Raw genomic sequence first — 22876 nt, 5'->3', positions numbered from 1 at the left:
ATCAGGACCCACTGATCTCGTTCATATTCAGATTGATTCGAGTGGCAGAAAAATATAATTGCTAATTAAATATTTTAAAGATATTTTTATTATAAAAAATAACTCATATTTAGCATTGATCTGTATCTTTTAGATATTTTAATCTTTTCTTTTCATATCTGCACGCCATAAATAATAAAAGTATCAATTCTTATCGCTTAAGACAAAAATAACTGCTAAATAAATATTTTTAAAGATACTTTCAATATATTTTTATTTAAAGATATATTTTAAAGATATTTTCAATATAGCAGTTGCTACCCTTTAAAATTTTATGTCTATTGTATAAGATAGATGTATCAATTATTTCTTTACTGTGTTCTATGTTCTAGTTTATTTTAATACTACTAACTAATTTTCTTATTTTTTTAATTAACGAACATAACAAAAAAAATATCAAAAGTACATACAAAGTAACTAAAAAATTATACTGTAATTTTATCTAATTTTTTTTTATTTTTCTCTATCTTTATATTTTTTCTTTAAAAAAATAAAAAACAAAATTATAAAATTTAATTTAATAAATAAGTAATTTTAAAATCAATTAAAAAAATTATATAATATAATATTTATATTTTATAATATTTTAAATTACAAAAAAAACAAAAAAGAGAGAGAAATTCCAAATAGTGTATATTGGGAATTAAATTGTGTAGATGGAGAAAAAGTACGAGAGAAAAAGTGTATTTATGAAAAAAAACCGAGATAAAGTCCTAAATTACAAAGTAGTGTAAATTGAAAAAAAGTAGGAGAGAGAAGTGTATTTACGAAAAAAAATTGAGAGAAAATATTGAGAATTAAATTGTAAAGTAATATAGATTGAGAAAAAGCAGGAGAGAGAAGACGTATTTATGACAAAAAACCTCAATATAATGTTCTTGTGATTATTGCTGATGGACAGGTTTTTTCCAATTTCTTCCATTATTTTATTTTCATGGAATGATTGAATTGTTTTACCCTACTTCTCTTCTTGTTTTTTCAGGTAACCAGAAATGTAGATGTACCGTGTGGAAAGCTAAGCCCACAAGAACAAGCAACCATTAATTCTATCGTTGCTGCCAGGTAGAGTAATTTCTATTGTAATCTTTTTTTTGGTGATATTTTTGTAACCTTTTGTTGTTTATGTATCTGTCTTAAATCTGGACCTATTCTGATTATCAGTCATTATCCTCTCTCGATTATTTCGGTTGGCGTTGGAGATGGACCATGGGATGAGATGAAGTACTACTGAGAGCTTATTTGACAACTTTCAGGTACTTGATAGCACTTGAAAATTCAATGTTGTCTCTGCTTTTATGGTAACTTTTACCTTTGATAGTTGGAGATAAGAAGGACTGGTGTTTGGCATGACATTGACAAACTTGATAGTACTTAAACTAATTCTGAAACCAATATCAGAGGTATGTAATAAATTGGATATTATTAGAGAAAGAAATGTTTTATATATGAAGCTATTCTCTTTGTTGAGATAGACAATCTGTGGACTTGAATTAACAAGTCCTAAGTGTCAAATGACTACCAAAGTACCAACAAGGTTTACCCAAAGTCTAACGTGGAGCAAGGAGGACATTGGGCTACGATTGAGATAAACCTTTTTCACATATTTGACATTTTAAAAATTCTATCGAAACATTCCCTAAAAGGCCGTTTTGGTTTCTGTCAATAGTTTATTCATCTGTATTTTTCATGTTCATACTATTTTTTATTGCATAAACTTTTATTAATGTTATAAGCATGATTCATCTTTTTCTTACAAAGAAAGGTAAATTCAATTCCTCCTCCGAGAGAAATCTTTAAATTACACTGCCTCTCTCGGGAGCTTAACATATATTGTGCTCTAGTTTATTTTAATTTAAACGAGCTTTTTAAGGGTACATTTTCTCTCTACTACATTCTTGATTCTTCAATTCTTCCTTCTCTCGCCTCATAAGTCTCCCTTTCTTGAGAGATGAGTGTTCGTTATTAAGGTCATGTCTTCAATTTCTCTCCTATTTGTAGCTTTCGTTTTCTCTATGATCTGCTCTACCGTCGATACCCGTGGGGGTAATTTTGCAACCCCCAAATTCGTTGTGACTTTTGAATGGTAGAAATAAACAATTTCTAATTCATGCACCCCCTTTTGCTCAATTTGAGGACGGTGAAATTTGGGGAACAAGAACAGACGAAAACCAAACTACCACACTTTTCTTCTCTCAAATGAAGTCATATGTTATTCCCCTTTTGACATTGTCATTTTCTAATAGAGTAGGTGTAAACTTTTAATTGGTTGGATACAATAATGAGGTATTAAACTTCTACCGATATAGCCATAACCTCACATTTTCTTTGAAAGTTGTAGCTCACAAGTCATAACTACATGGTCTATTTAATTCCATGTGTTTTGATGCACCTTGGATTTGGATTTCTTAATTTATCACTTCCCCTAAGATTTCTTAATTGGTCACTACCCAATATCTTCTTGGTGCACGGAAAGTATTCCCAAAACCATAGTTGGATATTAATCTCCTTCAAAACAAAAATGAGCTTAGCATCTAATGAGATCACAGGAGATCAATAAAGATAAAATAAGGATATTTTGAGATAGTTAAGAGAGAAAAGAATTGCTTAATTGTGAGATTTCATATGCTTTTGCAAATGGGAAGAGAGAATGAAATTTTATATTCTTACGAGTTATGTCCAATTTACAACTTACAATAAAAGGAAATGAAAGAGAATGTTAAGAGAAAAAGAAGTGAAAGTCTAACTCTTGTATTATTTTAAAATAACATAATATAAAACTATCGTAGATTCCATGAAATTTCTTCTGGCTCAAACACTAATCATAGGCTAGATCCAGTATTCCGAACTCATTATTGACAGTTTTGAGACTTCTTAGTTTCCCGGAAAACCCACCTAATGAGAAATGACTTCATTGTTGTTGTTGCTGCTGTTAAGTTTGACAGAAAAATATACAAAGAGGGTGCTATTTTTCTCCTCTTCTGCTGAGGGTACAGAGAATAAATAACAAATTCTACAAGACTAAAACTACAGAAATCAAACGATAACAATATTCTGAATCATTGATTCCCGGTACTAAAAAGCCAACTTGTATATACTACAACTACAATAACTTAGAACTCTAACCCCCAATATATGCTGTCATTGAACTATATACCCTTCTGATGTGGTGTGGCTGATCACAGGGCGAATTCACCAGAAATTTCTCTCGTCCTTTGCTTCAATGGCATCAACTTCCTCGTTGGATAGTAGGTCGACAATAGGTTCATATACGTCCCACTCCTTTCTTTTCCTGTTACATTCAACCAAAACAGGCCAAGCCTTTGAAGTTCTCATTTGAATTTCATATGCAAGACTATATATGTTAGTTCCAGGTGCAACAAAGACTTGTATTGTGTGATAGGATTTAGGAAGTCACAAATCATAGAATTAGATACAAAGTGGTTTTAGTTGGAAGAGCAATGGCTTTAAGCTTCAATAGAAAAGATAAAAGGGAAAACATTCAGATCTGTAAGCAGTTGGGAATTGAGCATTGCTCTGCAGAAGAAAAGGGAATCCCTTTGTAAAGGGGAAACCCTAGCCCAGTAGAGAATTCTCTCCTTTTATGTCATTCAATTCAAGAACAGAAGCATTTTTTTTTCTTTCTTCTATCTTTTCATATCTCTCTCACTAAATTCATATTCTGTTTCCGAATCATAATAGTATGTTCAAATTAGTTTAAAAAATTACACAAACTATAGATTTAGACCCGCATGTTATGTGGTTGATCAACTAACTATGTGTCGTCTTACTCCATTACACAGATTGAATTTACCACACCGCACAAACTTGAGACAAGTGTATAGTAATAAAAAACCTGACTGGAGTATATTCAGCCCCTCGACGACCCTTGTTGCTCATTCTGGTTTCTCTTGCTGAAACCACACTTTGAATTGCAATCTAAATATGAAAAAAAAAACATTAAGATTATGGCAATTGAACCATAACAATTCCTGAAAATGATACATCAATCAGCAAATAGAATGACTAACCTCATAAAGCTGCTATCTGATAGCAAAGGCAATAGCTGGCTGCATAGCAGAAGAAACATTTTACAGTTTAGTATTTTGATTTTTCAAGAATGTCTGTGTGCTTGTGAATGTTAAGAAGAAAGCAAGAGAAAGAAAGAAAATTCGTTGATGAAACCAAAAATATAATTGCTACATTCTTACAACAAATTGTTTCTTACTACAACACGACCTAAAAGCTGTTGGCCCATTACCAATGTTAGATTTTTGAAAATGAACCCACCTTATTGATTGGGGAATACAGGAACTGTTACATTGGCTAAGAAGCTAATAAAGCTGTAAAACAAAATTAGTCTATTAATAGATGCAGAGTTAGTTGTAACTAATTAAGCTAACTGCATAATTAATTGACAGTTAATCTAACTACAATAATAACCAATAAATGAGCTGTACAATAAAAATATTGGCTTATTCTAACAGCCCCCCTCAAGCTGGATCATGGATATTAACCATATTCAGCTTGGAAAGAAGAGTAGAAAAGCTAGGAAATGGAAGAGCCTTGGTGTGAATACCAGCCAATTGATCCTTGGAGGCAATAGGCATGAGATGAATGATTTCATTTTGTACTTTCTCTCTGATTAAGTGACAATCAATCTCTATGTGCTTGGTCCTTTCATGGAAAGTTGGATTTTGGGCAATTTTGATGGCAGATTGATTGTCACAATATAGGTGAATTGGGAGAGATGCAGTATGATGTAAATCAGTAAGAAGGTACTATAGCCACTGAACTTCACATGTTGTATTTGTGAGTGCTCTATACTCAGTTTCACTTGAACTTCTTGAAACTGTAGGTTGCTTCTTGGACTTCCATGAAATCAAAGAAGGACCAAGAAATACACAATAACTAGTTATAGATTTTCTGGTATCCGGACAAGCTGCCCAGTCCGAATCACTGAAGGCTGTGAGCTTAAGATTATTAGTGGAAGAGAAGAAAAGACCTTTCCCTGGACAGCCCTTGACATACCTAAGTATATGAAGTGTTGCATCATAATGACTTTGATGAGGAGAAGCAAGGTATTGGCTGAGTTTATGCACAGAAAAACACAGATCTGGCCAAGTACTTGTAAGGTAAATAAGCCTCCCAATGAGTCTCCTATAGCTTGTTGGATCTGGCAGCAGAGTCTCAACGGAAATCTCAGGCTTAAAATTAGACATCATGGGAACCGAGGCTGGTTTGCAGCCCAAAAGACCAACATCATCCAACAATTCAAGTGCATATTTTCTTTGAGACAACACTATGCCTGATTTTGACCGAGCAACCTCCAAGCCTAAAAAGAATTTAAGAGATCTAAGTGTAGAAGCAAAGCTTCATGATGAATCAAGATTGATTCAAAGATGTTTTGATGATAACAAAGATGATGACAAAGGTGATGACAAAAAGCTCAAAGGTCAATCAAAGAATAAGTTCAAGATGTTTAAGATAGAATCAAGAACACTTCAAGATTCAAGAGGAAAGTTGAAGAACACTTCAAGATTCAAGAGGAAAGTTGATTTCAAGAATCAAGATTCAAGGATCAAGCTTTCAAGAATCAAGATCAAGATTCAAGACTCAAGATTCAAGAATCAAGAGAAGACTTAATCAAGATAAGTATGAAAAGGTTTTTTCAAAAACTGAGTAGCACATGGATTTTTCTCAAAAAATATTTACCAAAGAGTTTTTACTCTCTGGTAATCGATTACCAGATTATTGTAATTGATTACCAATAGAAAAATGGATTTGAAAAATTTTTCAACTGAATTTACAACGTTCCAATTGATTTCAAAAAAACCTGTAATCGATTACAATGTTTTGGTAATCGATTACCAGTGCCTTTGAACGTTGAAATTCAAATTCAAATGTGAAGAGTCACATCCTTTTACATAAAAGCTTTGTGTAATCGATTACAATGATTTGGTAATCGATTACCAGTGATTGTTTCTGAATAAAACAAAAGATGTAACTCTTCAAATGATTTTTGACTTTTTCAAATTAGTTTTAAGTTTTTCTAAAAGTCATAACTCTTCTAAATGGTTCTCTTGACCAGACATGAAGAGTCTATAAAAGCAAGGCTTTGTTTTTTATTTCAATTATCTTGAACAACCTTTACAATACAATCCTTTACAACTTTTGCATCTCTTTGTACTTTTTCTTCTTCTTCCTTTTGCCAAAAGCTTTCCAAAGTTTTCTGGTTTTCCAAACCTTGAAAACTTGTGCTATTCATCCTTTTCATTCTTTTCTCCCTTTGCCAAAAAGAATTCGCCAAGGACTAACCGCCTGAATTCTTTTGTGTCTCCTTTCTCCCTTGTCAAAGAATTCAAAACGACACAGTCTGAGAATTCTTTTGATTCTTCCCTTTCCCTTATACAAAAGTGTTCAAAGGACTAACCGCCTAAGAATTCTTTTGTATCTCTATTCACAAAGTATCAAAGGTTTAACCGCCCGAGATCTTTGTCTTAACACATTGGAGGGTACATCCTTTGTGGTACAAGTAGAGGGTATATCTACTTGGGTTTGACTGAGAACAAGAGAGGGTACATCTCTTGTGGATCAGTTCTAGTGGAGGGTACATCCACTAGGGTTTCAAAGAGAACAAGGGAGGGTACATTCCTTGTAAATCTTTGCTTGTAAAAAGATTTTTACAAGGTTGAAAGAAATCTCAAGGACCGTAAGTCGCTTGGGGACTGGATGTAGGCACGGGTTGTTGCCGAACCAGTATAAAAACTTTTGTGTGTTTGTCTCCTTTTTCCCTACTCTTTTAATTTCTGTTGTGCACTTTAATTTTCGCTTTTACTTTTGGTTAAGTTTCTCTTCTACTCCTTATTTTCTTAACAACATAAGTAAAAGCCTTAGAAGAGTAAATTTTTAATTAGTAAAGGTTTAGGAATAATTAATTCAACCCTCCCTTCTTAATTATTCTGAGACCACTCGATCCAACACTAAGGTCCTTAATTTTGAATTGCTGATCTAGAAAGGCTTTAATGGCCACAATTTCATCCAAATTGTTCCCAGTCAAGACTATGTCATCCACATAGACTAAGAGAATAGTAATCAACTTGTCTTGGGTCTTAACAAACATAGAATAATCAGAGGAAGACTGGTGGTACCCTAAAAACAGCCGTGCAACAGTAAGTTTGGCATTCCACTGCTTGCTTGTTTGCTTCAAACCGTAAAGAGACTTTTGAAGCTTGCATACTAAACCTTCTTTAGGAGTTTGAAAACCAGGTGGCACCATCATGTAGACATCTTCAATTAGATCACCATGTAAAAATGCGTTATTTACATCGAGTTGATGTAAAAACCAATTTTTTGTTACTGCTAAGGCAAGAACTAGTCGAATCGTGGTAAGTTTAACAACCGGAGAAAAAGTGTCACTGTAATCAACACCCTCAAGTTATGTATATCCCTTGGCAACTAAACGAGCCTTATACCTCTCTATACTTCCATCTGCTTTCCTCTTGATCTTATAAACCCATTTAGAACCAATAGGCTTTTTACCAAAAGGCAAGGCAGTAAGAGTCCAGGTTCTGTTACTCTCCAAGGCTGCAATTTCTTTGTCCATAGCATCTCTCCAACAAGCATGTTTCACAGCTTGAGTATATGTTCGAGGCTCAGGGACAGTGGACAAAGAAACTAAATATGCAGTGTGAGGAGAAGATAAATGAGTAAAAAAGGTAAAATTTGTCAGGGGATAAGGTGTACATGAATGATGATATGCATTGCCCAAGGAATTAAGTACATTACATTTGTATTCATTAAGGTATTTAGGAGTAGTTTTGATTCTAATAGAAAATTTGGTTGGGACAGGGGCTACATTAGCTGCAGGAAAAATAGAATCTGCAGGGACTGCAGTTGAAGCTACAAAATCAGTAGGTAATGAGGCTGAAACAGGAGAAGAAAGGGTTGATACAGAGTGATCATCAATGGAGGATGATACAACAATGGGTGCCTCTGTACCAGAAGAGTTAGACTCGGTTAAGGGAATGCAAAAGACTGGAGTAGAATTGACAGCATCAAAATTGATGTTAATAACAGGTAGATTGAGTGGGAAAACATAATCAACAGAGAAAGAAGATGTATTGTCATGATAAGGAAAAACAGTCTCATAGAAAATAACATGTCTAGACACAAATATTTCTCTAGTATGCAAATCAAAAAGTAAGAAACCCTTGGTACCAAAGGAATGACCAAGGTATATGCATTTCTTGGCTCTAGCCTGAAACTTAGTCCTATGGGCTTGAAGAGTGGAAGCAAAGCAAAGAGTACCAAAAACTCTAAGATTACTCAGATCAGGATGAGCATGGTAAACATGAAAATGAGGAGAGTGATTGTTTAAGAGTGGTGTGGGCAGCATGTTAATGATATGGACAACATGTGTTACGGAAAAGGACCAAAAACATATAGGTAGTTGAGATTGAAACATGAGAGATCTAGCAATATTAAGAATGTGTTGATGCTTTCTCTCAACTATACCATTTTGTTGAGGAGTTTCAACACATGATGTGTGATGAATGATGCCTTTAGATTGGAAAAATGAAGGCATGGAAAACTCAAGACCATTATTACTCCTAATGATTTTTTTAATTACTTTATGAAATTGAGTTTCAACTAAAGCAATAAAATCAATAAGATGTTGTCTAGTTTCAGCTTTAGTCTTCATGATTTTAAGCCAAGTGTACTTAGATTTCTCATCAACTAAGGTAAGAAAGTATTTGTGACCTTGAATGGAAGGAGTGGCATAAGGCCCCCAAATGTCAACATGTATTAAATCAAATGTAGACTCAATTAATGTTCTGCTGGAATTAAAAGATAAATGCTTTTGTTTGGACAAGTGACAAGTATCACACGATTTACTGATATATGTGGGAATATTACAATGGAATTGCTGCAGAATTTTGTAACAAGAATGAGAAGGGTGACCTAATCTATAATGCCACACATCATGAGTAGAAATATGACTAGTAGTGGTGTTTACATTGTGTAATTGAGAAACTGTCTAACAATTAAAATGCTCAGGAAGAATAAAATAGTAAAGACCTTTGAATTCCTTAGCAGTACCAATCATCTTCAGGCATGTATTCATCTGCAAAAGACACAGATTATGGGTGAAGACAGCTCTACAATCAAGGGCTTCGGTGAGTTTGGCCATAGAAATGATATTCACAGAAAAATGTTTAACATAAAGAACATTGTGCAACATCAAAGAATCGGTTAGAACAATGGTGCCCTTATATAAAGCCACAACAATTTTTCCATTTGACAAAGAGATAGGAACTGGTTTAATGGATTGAAAAGAGGAAAACCAGTGTAGTGAACATGTAAAGTGATCTGTAGTACCAGAATCTAAAAGCCAAGGGGATGTACCTGAAGATGGTTGAACAGATATATTGTGAGAGCTGACCAAATTTGCTGAGCTCACAGCAATGGCAGTAGGCTTTGCATTAGGAAGCAGAGCAATCAAATTAGCGAGTTGATCTTTGGAGAGACCAAAAAATGCCTCAGAAATAGCAGATGAATTTAGTTCTTCAAAAGAGGAAGCGAAAGCTGAAATTTGATTAGCAGATGCCTTCTTGGACTTCCAACCAGGAGGATAACCATGCTTTGCAAAGCAAGTATCAAATGTATGATTGTTTCTGCCAAAATGTGTGCAATGGCGAGATTGGCCTTGTTTAATGTATCCTCTGCCACGACCTGGAGAGGCAGTAGTAAATGAAGGTGCAGACTGCACAGCTAACACAACAGTAGGAGTGGGAAGAATTGCCAAATTCATAGGCCTTTCTTGTTGTATGATGATGTGTTAGACAAGTGGCCTCAAATATCTTAAGAAGGAGGGTTGAATTAAGATATCACAAACTATTCCCTAATTAAAAATTCTATTTTGATTTTAACCCAAATCCCAAGATTCCTTCTAAAATGAATTCCTAAATAATTATTCAAATTAAACTTACTGAATAGAAGCAATAAGCAATAATAAATAAGAGTTTAAGGGAAGAGAAAGTGCAAACTCAGTTTTATACTGGTTTGGCCACACCCTTGTGCCTACGTCCAGTCCCCAAGCAACCCGCTTGAGAGTTCCACTAACTTGCAAACACCCTTTACAAGTTCTGAACCAAACAAGGACAACCTTTTCTTTGTGTTCAAATTGCTTTACAACAAGAGATCATCGGTCTCTTAATCCCTTTTGAAAAGTAAGAAGAAGAAATCTCTCTTGAAAGAGATAGATTGAACAATGGAACACTCAAATAATTCCTTATTGAATTGCAAGTGTATTGGCCAAGGAATTTTTAAGAGGATAAGACAATTTTGCTTTTGAGAGGATAAGACCTTTTTGTTCTGAAAAACTCTAAGCAAATTCGTGTTTCAAGTCACATATAAATAGACCTTTGATGGCCATTTAAAAACCATTTGGACAGATGTGACTCTTGGAAAATATTTTCTGAAAAGCTCCTCTGGTAATCGATTACAAGACTTGTGTAATCGATTACAGGCTTTAAAATTTGAATTAAAACGTTCAATAACTACTGGTAATTGATTACCATCCAAGTGTAATCGATTACACATTGTAAAATTTGAATTCAAATTTCTAATGACTGTTGTAAATATTTTCAGCTGCTGGTAATCGATTACAATCCTCATGTAATCGATTACATGCTTTCAAAAGTATTCAAAATCATTTTAAAAGCATTTCAGGAAGTGTTTTGGCCACTGGTAATCAATTACATCCTCTGGTAATCGGTTACCAGAGAGTAAATCTCTTGTAAAAACATTTTAGCTTAAATTCATTGGCCAAACCTCTTGTTGTTTCAACTTGGAATCCCCTTCCTAAGTTTCTAGAGATTATCTTGAAAATTTCTTGGATTCTTGTCTTGAATTAAACTTGAGAAGCACATGATCCTTTTGAATTAAATTTGAGAAGCACATGATCGTTTGGCATCATCAAAACATCAAAATGCCTTTGCTTCTACATGATGGAGAAAACCTTGTCAAGAGAAAGTAGGGGATCAAGCATAAGGATTTGAGACCTAGCTTGGTTGTAAGGATCATTGAGGCCTTGAAGGAAACACAAGACACTATCAATGTCTCGACATTTCTGCATAGCCACAACTGATTTGCATGAACCAGTGGGTGAAGAATCACATGAAGGTATCAGCCTGAAATTGCAAAGTTCGTCCCAGAGAATCTTGACCTTAGTGAAGTAATTTGTGATCGAGAGATCACCTTGCTTCAAAGAATAAAGATCAGAATGTAATTGAAAAATTCGAATGTAGTCGCCTAGAGAAAATCGATTACGTAGTGCATTCCACACATTAGAGGCTTGAGTGAGCCAAATGACGCTGGTTGCAATTTTTGGTGTCACAAAATGATTGATCCAAGATCGAATCAGGTTGTTGCATCGTTTCCATTGAGTGAAATTAGGATCGAAATCACTAGGTTTCTGAATTGTACCATCAATAAACCTTAATTTGTTCTTCATTTCGAACACCATGGTCATCGCTTGCGCCCAGCCATGGTAATTCGATCCATCAAGCATTGCTGTAACAATCTTGTTCGAAGGATTTTCATTAGAGTGTATGAAATATGGATTGGAGAAATCTTGAACATATGAAACAGTGGAAGTCACCGCGGTTGAAGGAGTAGAAGATGCGGAAGCAGAAGAAGCCATTGAAAGATTGCAATCAAAGAGTCGCAGAGATCGCGAATGAAGAATTGCAAGAAAAATTCAGAGAATCAATGGCGCAAGATGAAAAGAAAGACATGTAGAACACGAAAATCTTGAATTGCAAGAAAGAAAGAGTTCATCAAAGAGAGCAATTAACAACTGATACCATGTTAGATTTGTGAAAATGAACCTACCTTATTGATTGGGGAATAATTCCCTATTTATACAGGAACTGTTACATTGGCTAAGAAGCTAATAAAGTTGTAAAACAGAATTAGTCTATTAACAGATGCAGAGTTAGTTGTAACTGACTAAGCTAACTGCATAATTAAATGACAGCTAATCTAACTACAATAATAACCAATAAATGAGCTATACAATAAAAATATTGGCTTATTCTAACAACCAACATAATTTTTCTTTTCTATAAAAAAACCTATTATGTTCATAAGAAGAAAGATCATGGAAAACAACATAAAGTTGGCACTTAGCACAAGTTAAGATTTCAGTTATCATTCTTTCTTGGGGAGCAGTAAGTTTTAACACTGCTCCAACATGCGTAGTTTTATCTTAACTTATTACTAGTGATAGTAAGTTATATACTTTCTCCAACCTCGGGATATTCAATGCTCGTGTCCTTGTAGAGATTTTGGCAAACTCTTCATGATCACTCTCAAAGTTGTTCAAGTCCTAGAATTCAAAGATTTTAGACACATTAAACACGAACCAACAAACAAGGGCAACAATATCACAAAACAACACTTGTGTTGTGTTCCAATCTTACCCATAAAAATTGGTCCTTCACGAGCGTATGATTAACACAAAGATCAAGCTGTGAAAAAGAAACAAGAAGATTTGTTAGTAGGCAAAGCAAACATTCAATCAAACAAGAGAAAACACAAAATTGCAACAAACAGAGACCTTGATCGGAACAATCTTCTCCCCAACATACATAACCTGGCCTTCATAGGATCGAAACTCCGCAAACTGTGACTGATGCAACAAATAAATTAGGTTAATTGTAGGATAATAATAAAATGAAAGTTTAATTAATCATTTAGTCCCTATACTTACAGTTTGGTAGCTTTTTGTTTTAGTCCTTTTACTAAAAAACTCTTCATTTTAATCCCTATAAGATCAATTTTTATTTTTTTTAACGGTTTAGTCCTTGTGCCTTCATTCTGAGGCAGGTTTACACATCTAGAAAACTAACAATAATGACTAAAACATATAAAAAAATTTGCTTGTACAGGGAACAAAACATAGAGTCTTTAGGTATAGAGACTAAAATGAAAAGTTGGTGCATGTATAGTATAGGGCTTAAATCTGCTTATGATAGTAAAGTTTGACATAAACTCAGTCGCTCACGGTGACTTCCTTCCTATTAGTATCCATACTGTTCCTCATAGTTTGTTGTGCCCATGATATAGTTGTATTTGATCTACTTGAGTGCCTTATATCTATCCCTCACCCAGCATCTTAGCTACTAAGTCTACTAGTCTTGCCAGTGAGGCATCATGTACTATGAGGGACGAAAACCATATACTGCAACAACAACAGTAGAACTGCTAGTAGAGCCGTTGGTGGAATTTTACCCATAGCTTTTTTCGCCAACTAATCAGATCCCTCCCACAGTCACACACTTTCAGAACTCTTGCTAATTTGGTTTGGCACAGCCATTGAGTTTGTGTTTGACACACAAAACATGTGTCGAAAACACCATTATAAGCAGTTTTTTTATTAGTGTTCTTAAACACGTTTTTAGATTTTGTGATGTATGTGTGAATAAGTTATTAGAATTCACTAAATAGAAATTAATTGAATTAAGAGAAAATATCAACAATTGATTTTCCCGTAAATGGTTATAACTCTATTTGTTTACAGGATCTCTATGTTTAATCCTATATACTTCAATAACAGTAAAGTAAGTTTACCATTTTATGGATGTTATATGTTTTTCTGCATTATCAGTTTTATTGGACTTGTTATCTATCATAATATGAAACGTTGTTGTTTGTATGTTTACACGAGTCTTTTTTATAATCATTGGGTATAACAGAATCAATGATAAATACATAAGAATAAGTCAAATCCCTAAAATTGTAGTAACCCTAACCCTAGTTTCTAGTAATAGTTATTTACATGTATAACTTGTGTCAATATACTATCTAACACCCTCTCAAGCTGGAAGCCTGCAACATATATCATATGAGTCAAACTTGACCCAAATGAAGTCATGAGATCCTCTAAGAGACTTGGTGGTCATGTCAGTCAACTGGTCACTAGAGTTCACAAAATCAGTAGTGATTTTCCCTAAAAGCAACATATAAATCAGTTGGTCAAGGACTTGGTGGTCATGTCAGTCAACTGGTCATTAGACTCTGGCCTCCAACATAAAATTGGATGGAAAACAAAAAAAAAAAAACAGAAAAAAATTTATATCAATTACTAGAGTAAGAGCACCTCAAATAAATTCTCTCTGCCCAACTGAATGGCTCTCATGAATACACATGAAATCCCCCCTCTCTATGCACGCACCCCCTTTTAATACTATTCACGTGACTCAACCCCTTCTAACTAACTATCCTGGGTCCTGCCTACTTCTAGAATGAACACTCCAAATGGCATCCCTTTCTAGTGGCTGACTCACTTTAACTCCCTCCATGTCAGACTTAGAACTATGGGCCCTATCAAGGTAAAAAGTATCTGAACTTTCAACCATTCCCAAAAATGGTAATCATGAGTTTGGAGATCCGCTTCACCACCCCTCCTCCACTCTCGTTCTCCCAAATAAAAATGATAAAATTCATGGGCACACAACAATCAGCAGATATTATAGAACTAGTAAGTAATATATAGAACTAGTAAGTTCATAAAATACTGTCAGCATAAATTTTTTGTATCTGTGCACTACCATAATGTAGACGAAAAGTTTATAGGCTTGTGTTCTTATGAACAATAATTTTCTGCTAAAGTTGAGAACAAAAAATTTTGAATTCAAGTATTATTTATTGATATCCCTTCAATTATTCTTTACATCCATATTTATTTCTATGAAATTTGACCCATAATCTCTATGGTTGTCAGAGCCTTTCAAAGAAGACTCATAATATTTCTCAGTTTCCCTCCCATCAATGAGGTGCAAATGCATGAAACTCTCAGGTTCTGACTACAATTCATTTTGGTAATTGCATATAACTTCACATTATCTTGAGGCTATGATAGTGATGCCTGCACTTCTATTTTTTCTATTAAGACTATGCTTTTGTTTGTGCTATATGATTAACAAAGACACATACCTATTGATGGTGTGTTACTTGCAACCTCACTGACACATATATTCATAAACTCGAAGGTTGGTATTTACTAATATAAAAGTCAATAATAGTGATAAATGTGTGTATGTGAAACAATTTGATGATAATGAATGTGTCATTTTATGTTTGTATGTGAATGACATATTGATATTTGATAGTAATATGCAATTCATAAATGATGTGAAGTCTTTCTTATTTAAAAATTTTGATATGAAGGACCTTGATCCTGTAGATGTAATTTTAGGTATTAAGCTTATAAAGAAAAATGATGGCATGGTTTTAACTCAATCACACTATGTTGAAAAGCTTTTGAAGAAGTTTAATTATTTTGATGTGAAACCTGTTTCTATTCCTTATGACTCATCCATCAAGTTAAAGAAAAATTTGAGTAAAGGAATTTTTTCACATAAATATTCTCAAATTATTGGTTCTTTGTTGTACTATTTGAAAAATTTCTCTAGGCCTGACATTGCATATGCAATTGGTAGATTAGGAAAGTATACTAATAATCCTAATCATTCTCATTGGATTGCATTAGAAAGAATTTTTAGATACTTAAAAGGAACCATTAATTATGACATTCATTATACATGTTTTCATGTAGTAATTGAGAGGTTTAGTGATGCAAATTGGATTTCTGATTCTGATGAAAAAAAATCAACAAGTGGTTATGTTTTTACTTTAGCTGGTGGTGCAGTATCATGAAAATCTACTAAACAAACTATTATTTCACGTTCAACTATGAAAGCAGAAATTTTTGCTTTAGATACTGCTACTAGTAAGACTGAGTTTCTTAAAAATTTGTTATGTGATTTGCCATTGTTGAATAAGCCTATACCTCCAATTCCAATGCATTGTGATAGTCAAGTTGCTATATCTAAAGTTACTAGCAAAAATTTTAATGAAAAAAGAAGACACTTAAGAGTGAGACATAAGTCTATTAGAAATTTGATTTCTCATGGTGTCATTTCTCTTGACTTTGTCAGGTCAGAAAATAATATTGCGGATCCTCTTACAAAAGGGATGACGCGTCAACAAGTACTTGAGTCGTCGAGGGGAAGGAGACTAAAGTCCATTATTTAGTTACAACAATGGACACCCGTCTCCGTGTGATTGGTGATCCCATGAATGAAGTTCAACGGGTAATAACGAAATTGTTTGTTGACTAAAGTACACCAAAATGAAATTTGGCAGAGGAGTTGTTCCGTTTCTCATTCCTATGACGAGGTGTATTATAAATTGTGACAATATTAAGGTTGATGTATTTATATGTGTATTTTTGGTAAAAAAAAAATACCTCTTAATGAATCTGATGACAATTATTGTAGGGGTGGGGGTCATAACCCACTCTCTGAGGATTCACCTAGTGAGTATGGTGGTGGGGCCGCCATTGTGAGATATGGATTAATCTCTAAGTGACACTCATGAAACAAGATACAAGCGCAAGGCCGTGTAACGTGCTACCACTGATTAGAACATAATTGAACGCCAATATTGTAGGGGTTGTGTACTAAAGTCCGGTTAAAAAATATGTAGTTCAAGACAATTAAGTCACTACATTTTTATCGGGTGGAAGTTCATAAACACTAGGTATAAGGCTCAAACCCAGAAGGTTCCTTATACCGAAATACAATATCGCATGCTCTTTCTTTTATGTTTCTATATAAATTATCTTTTAGAAAATATATTTTAAAATTTTAAATTATGTGGGGGAATGTTGCTAAATATTTGCGTTATAATTTAAAATTTATAAATATATATTACTTATATTAATTCTATTTTATAAAATAAAATATTTATTTTAGATTTTCCTAAGATTTCGTTTTAATGAGTCAACTAGTTTGTTACGTTTGTTTTGACAATTGTAGGTTGGTTTCCAACGGTCATATTTTGTTGTTGCATAAATGCCTATATATATCTTTTTCTTTTTTTCTAAAAAAGGCACAAGCAGACAGTCTCATCTCTTTCTCCCCAAAAAAAAATTCTCTTTCTTTTTCTATAAAAAACTTATTTTTTGAAAGCAAGAGCATTGGTGTTCAGAAGGTTATGAGATCTTTTTGCTGCATACGATCGGAACCAACGGGTTGTCGTATCTTAGGAGAGGAGCGCAATCAAATTTTTTTACCAGTGTAGTGGAGGCGTTTTCTTTCTCTCTAAGGATAGTGTTTCTGCGCTTCAATCCAGGCTAAATATTTCTTCTCCTAATTTATTTTTTTCTTATTCTTATTGTATGATATAGTGCATTGTTGATTTATGTGATGTCAATTAAAATTATTTTGCTATTGTTATTTTGTTATTTAATTAAAGGCTTTGCATTTTTTCTTCTTATTTATTTCTTTCATTTTTATTTTATTTTCTAACAATTCGGAGTTTGGAAGAGCACTTGCTACAGAAGAGTGGATTCAGGGGAAAGTTTCGTTTGTGATTGCATCTATATATTGAAGATTCACCAATTTTGGAATTAGTCAAATGGACCGGAGTTCATGTAAACAGGGCATTTAGTAGAATAGAGGATGTTCGGTTCACAGATCCTTATCCTCCCAATGATATTAGAAGTTTGAAGGGAGTTCACTCATCAGTGTAAGGATTACATTGAAGCAAGTACGAAAATTGAGTCCTCAACATCCAAGTCGCATAAAGTTGATGAAGTAGAAGCTGGTATAGTGATAATCCGATTACCTATTTTTTTCCTATTAAGAATTGAACAATTTAGTCTCACTCAAACTAAATCTAGGAGGAGAAGAATCTAACTTGTTCTAAGTAGTCCAAGTTGACGAAGTGCCTAATCTGGAGCAAGACTTTAATCAGGTATTTTGTGTAGTTGGATCTTTTTAGTAGGATTTTTGTTTATTTTTTTATATTTATCTTTATTTTAAGAAATACAGTGTGACGGGTGACAATAACAATTATAATGATCATGATGGCAGAAATGGTGACAGTCAATAACGACACTGGTAAGGATGGTAATCATAATGATAACTATAACGATGTTCATGACAACAACAAAAGTGATGACAATGGTAATGATAAAAATGATGAATTAATTAAGATATTTTAAAAAATAATTATTATGATCTTGATGTTGTGTTTTTTTTAATGAGAAGGGAAGTACATAAAAAAGATAAGGGGGCTAGGATAATCTAGCAAACAAAGTCCCTATGGCACATGCCCTTGGAGATCATATTTATGGCACTAAGGGAATCGGACTCACAAATGATGTCTCTATAACCCAATTGCCAAGTCAACTTGAGAGCAAAACAGATTGCATGGAGCTCCACTGACCAGAGGAATGAGGAAGAAGACCACGACCAAAGCCCGCTCTGTTGGGGTGGGGTTACCATGAGAACTACCATCTGTGTTTAACTTGACACACAAACCTCGAGGAGCGTTCTATTTAATGATACGGTACTGAGTAAGAGTATGTTCAGAAGGAAAAGCTCGTTGGGCGTCCAACAAGAAGGAATTTATTATGTTGATGCTGAGTCAGGTGGACCAACTTTTGTGGTTGAAGACGAGAAACAATTTGGATCTTCGTGCCACTTCAGATTATATTTTGATTTTTGTTTGATTAATCTTAATCCTCTATTATTTTTGTTATCTTGATCTCATTGTTTTCACAAGAGTCATATTTTCTATTTACTTTTTGATGTGGAATCTCTCTCTCTCTATATGGTCTCGTACACAAACAAAAATTCAGAAAAAATGAATTCTACCGTTTGGAAAAAATAAATGGAATCTTAAAAATAAATATAATTCAATAATGTTTACTGGCTAAATAACTGAATCTATTACTTAATGAGTGTGACTCAATAGATAATATATACTTTGTGAAAAAAAAATATTTGAGTTCAATTATGGTAGATAACATCTTTAAAAAGAGACAATAAATTTTAAGTATTGATTTTTTTATCAAACAGAAAACTAATCCTGTAATTAATCCAAATAATAAAAAATTATAAAAATATCTCTCAATACTAAAGATCTTAATTATGATATGATATAGGAAAATATTGACATCTGATACAACAATAATTATAAAAATCGGATTGGTCTGGCCAATCCACAGGTTCTACCAAGACTCAATGTCCTATGCATTTCAGTTAAAGCATAGAACCAGGAATGCAAGCAACTTGATCTGGTATAGTTTGTTCATGTTGGGTTTCATTAAATCCAGTGATTCGGACTAAGTTATCCCGATTTAATCCGGTTAATTGTTTTTTTTTTTTATCATTCTTGAAGTATGTTAAATTGTTAATAATTAATTATTAAATAACATATAATATGTTTTTATTTAATTATTTTTTTAAAGATATATTTTTATAGTAATATTATTATTATAAAAATTATTGATCATGATATTATTTATTATTTGTGTATTTTATATATTTTTATTAGACTTTATGGTCATATGATAAATTTGTATTAATCTTAAAAAATAATTTTTTTTAAATAATTTATACTAAAAGAATCTAATATAATTAGTTAAACAAGATATATAAGTGTTATAAATATCTTAGTACCTTCTTTGATTTTTACATATAAAAGAAATATCCAACAACATAATTAATTATAAAATCTTTATAATGTGATCACTACAGTAAATTTAATTTTACAATATAAAAATATAAATTAATTCATATTTTATTAAAAGTATTATATTATATTTTTTTAATATATATATATTGGATCAATTAAATTAATAAATGACTCACCCATATTAATATCGTACTCAATCGAGTCAATGAATTGACCGGTTATCTTTGCAGCAGTTCTAATGCCCCCTTAAGAATCAATTATTTTCACCATGCACACGTTCTAATGAGAAAATCATTATTTAACGTAGACATACATTTTAATTTTATTTTACAATTAAAAAAGAATTAATTAATACTAATTTTAATCAACTTTTAAACAAAATCTTATACTTTTAGACTTTTTGTCACTTCAATCTTATCTTTCTCTTTCTCCCTTGAGGATGTCATTTTATAGTTCATGATTTCATGCATGCAGCTTTTGTCCCATTTCTCTTTTCTCTGTTCAAGGTTGAACTGAACATCATATCATTTTAAAAGCATTTTATTTTATGTGTAGCGTAAAACATATATATAGACACGCTAAGAGATAATTAATTTTTCTTTGCTTACGTACCTATGACACATGACTGCTGCACATGCTACACTTCAGGAATCATTTTGGGAGACTCAAAATGTTCATGAGCAGAGATAATAATTGCTTGGTCCACTTTGGACGGCCACCATGTACAAAAAGTTCAACATGTGCATGCAAGCATTTTGTTTTTGCACATGGACATGGACAGTGCTCAAATAAATGTGTCTTTCCAACAGGTGAAAACCATATATATTTTCACTTTTATATCGTGATACACATTGATCAGCTCGCTAACACTGTTCCATTGTGATGAGAAAGATAAAAAAAAAATGTAAGGAATGATAAAAAAATAAAAAGAGTGAAAAGTAAAAGAAAGATAAAATGAGAGGAAAAGAAAATGATGTAATATGTAAGAAAATATAAATTTTTTTTATCAAATTATGATCTTATTCATGTGTTGTTGTTTTTATTTATTTTTATTTTTAAAACGATTTTTACTTTTTTTTTGGAAAGCTTCATATTTTCTTCCTAGTTGGGTGTTCTTTGGGTCTACCATATATTCGAATATGGTTTTTGCATATTTGAATATGTTGAGTGTTCTCTCGGTGTGTCATATTCGAATATAATAGGAACATTCATATTCGAGATTCAACTCTCTCGATGCGTTTCGTGTTTCTCACATAAGGATAATTTTGTAAATATTTCTATTTTCTGTCATCTTTTTTCACAAATTCGCTCAGTTTTGGGTGAAAACTTATTTGGGTGAACCCTATATGTTTTTTTTTTTTTTTTTATCAAATTGATAGTTACTTTTTATACTCAAACTAACAGTGAAAAAGGACACTTTTTGCTTTTCATCTTAACCTCCACTTTTTTCGCCTTTCTTTCAATAGAAATGAACAAGGCCTAAGTATAACGGTTCAGCCAATATAATTTTGAATAATGTGATTTCCTACGCACTCCATTTTTTAAGGGAGAAACAAATAAAGAGATAAAGAAAAAAAAAAGTAAAAGATAGTGATAAAAATATGCGAGATTTAATATAAAAAAATAGAAAAAATAAAAGTAATATACAAATAAATAAATATTATTTGTTTTGGTATCATGCTCAATTTTGTTCACTCTCATCAGTCACATTATTCATCACAAAATGTGGTTGTTTTTCGTATCATGCTCAATTGGGCAAAGAAAATGACAATAATATATATAATATGAACGTACTACCTGTTCAAAATTTTGATTCTGTGATACTTGGCCTGGCTGTATGCTGGCATATTATCTTGGTCTCCACGCCAATTAGGCTGCATTATTCACACGTACACTCACTTGCTATATGTCTATTAACGAAGTGTTTCGCACCGGAGAAAAAAGATACAGTACAATTTACTGTAACAAAAAAAATAATTTTTTTATCTGAAACAATCACAGATAGATAAAACAAACTTATAATAATTCAAATACTTTATTCAATCAATTAAATTATACCTCTTGATAAAAGAAAAAAAAAATATAAAATCATGTAAATCTTTTAAAATTAAAAGATAAAGGAGTAATGATATATATATATATATATATATATATATATATATATATTTTTTTTTTTTTATCTTTTTTTCATTGTATATATGTTTCTGAACGAAATAAATTAAATCTTCTGAGTTCAAGTTGACCAAAAGAAAGGGACATTTAACATATTAAAACTTCCATAAGCACCAAGTGTGGTTACTTACCAAAAAAATATATCATGGGTAATTTGGACCTCATCATGCAAGTGAAGGGCTTCCTGGTGATCCAACAATTGGTCCTAAGTGGCACTTACATGAGAAGAAGAGAGCAAAACATAGCCAAACACAACTTGCCGGCAAGGAAACCGGTGAGCATGAACATGAGCAAATAATAACGCCGGCAAGTCATCCTTGGCTGCATCACTCTCTCTTCCTCTTCATGTAAGTCCCTCTTAGGGTAGATATAATATTATATGCTGCATTTATTTCTTGCATCATGTCATCTGATAGTTATATGTATTTATAAGGTGATAATAGCTAGGCCTTCTAATTTGATAGCTTTTATATATGAGAATTATATTATATATTGTGGCGCATTCACCAAAATTATTCCAAAAGTGTAGCAAGTGGCCTTACATGCCAACCGAAAGCCACACTGTGAAAGTCACACCGCCGGACTGCCAAACTCAGCTCCCAAAATCTTACTTGATTGGGCATACCACATAGGGGACCAATCCAAGAACTATTGGCCCCACTTTTTTTTTTTTTTTTTCGTGTCTAGGGATCATGGAGGTTATGGGAAAATGATAGGAATTTTTAAGAGAAATTACACAAACGTACATTTCACAAGTTTAGTTTACCATCACATATTGTTATTTGATTATTTTCTATTATTAAAATATTTTATTAAATATTAAATTGATAATATATTAAAAATAATTTCAGAAAATTTTTCACAAAAGGTAAATTAATTAATTTAGTTATAAGTATAATAAACAAATCAAACTCAAACTTTAGTTTTTTTTTTTTTCTTTCAAATAACTTAAGCTTTAGTCTTTTTAAACAAGTAAAACTCAGGTTTTCGGTTAGACTCATTATATAAATAAGTCAAGTTAGTCACTCATTTTTAAAATATCTATTCTAACTAAGTATAAATATGGATATGAGTATTATTCAAATTTTTATAAAGTGAACCGAAACGAAAT

General features: G+C 32.6%; 4 long non-coding RNA genes across 4 annotated transcripts; 1 reads left to right on the top strand and 3 right to left on the bottom strand.

Moving 5' to 3' along the window:
• The first annotated feature begins 918 nt into the window (after positions 1-918).
• On the top strand, positions 919-16549 carry LOC114367121. Its single transcript, XR_003657121.1, has 4 exons — positions 919-1101; positions 1201-1292; positions 14828-14924; positions 16044-16549. It is a non-coding gene; the product is annotated as an uncharacterized LOC114367121 (long non-coding RNA).
• Positions 2775-4231, bottom strand: LOC114367123. The gene is made up of 3 exons (XR_003657122.1): positions 4068-4231; positions 3893-3975; positions 2775-3328 (listed from the first exon to the last, which is right to left on the bottom strand). It is a non-coding gene; the product is annotated as an uncharacterized LOC114367123 (long non-coding RNA).
• LOC114367124 lies at positions 12347-12707 on the bottom strand. The gene is made up of 3 exons (XR_003657123.1): positions 12662-12707; positions 12525-12572; positions 12347-12430 (listed from the first exon to the last, which is right to left on the bottom strand). It is a non-coding gene; the product is annotated as an uncharacterized LOC114367124 (long non-coding RNA).
• A 3215-nt stretch (positions 16550-19764) lies between the features above and the next one.
• Positions 19765-22168, bottom strand: LOC114367120. Its single transcript, XR_003657120.1, has 3 exons — positions 21897-22168; positions 21391-21552; positions 19765-20462 (listed from the first exon to the last, which is right to left on the bottom strand). It is a non-coding gene; the product is annotated as an uncharacterized LOC114367120 (long non-coding RNA).
• Positions 22169-22876: the final 708 nt, after the last annotated feature.

Source organism: Glycine soja, chromosome 9 (genome assembly GCF_004193775.1).
Source record: "Glycine soja cultivar W05 chromosome 9, ASM419377v2, whole genome shotgun sequence".
In the NCBI taxonomy this organism is placed as follows: domain Eukaryota; kingdom Viridiplantae; phylum Streptophyta; class Magnoliopsida; order Fabales; family Fabaceae; genus Glycine; species Glycine soja.
This window is presented reverse-complemented; position numbering and strand designations above follow the sequence as displayed.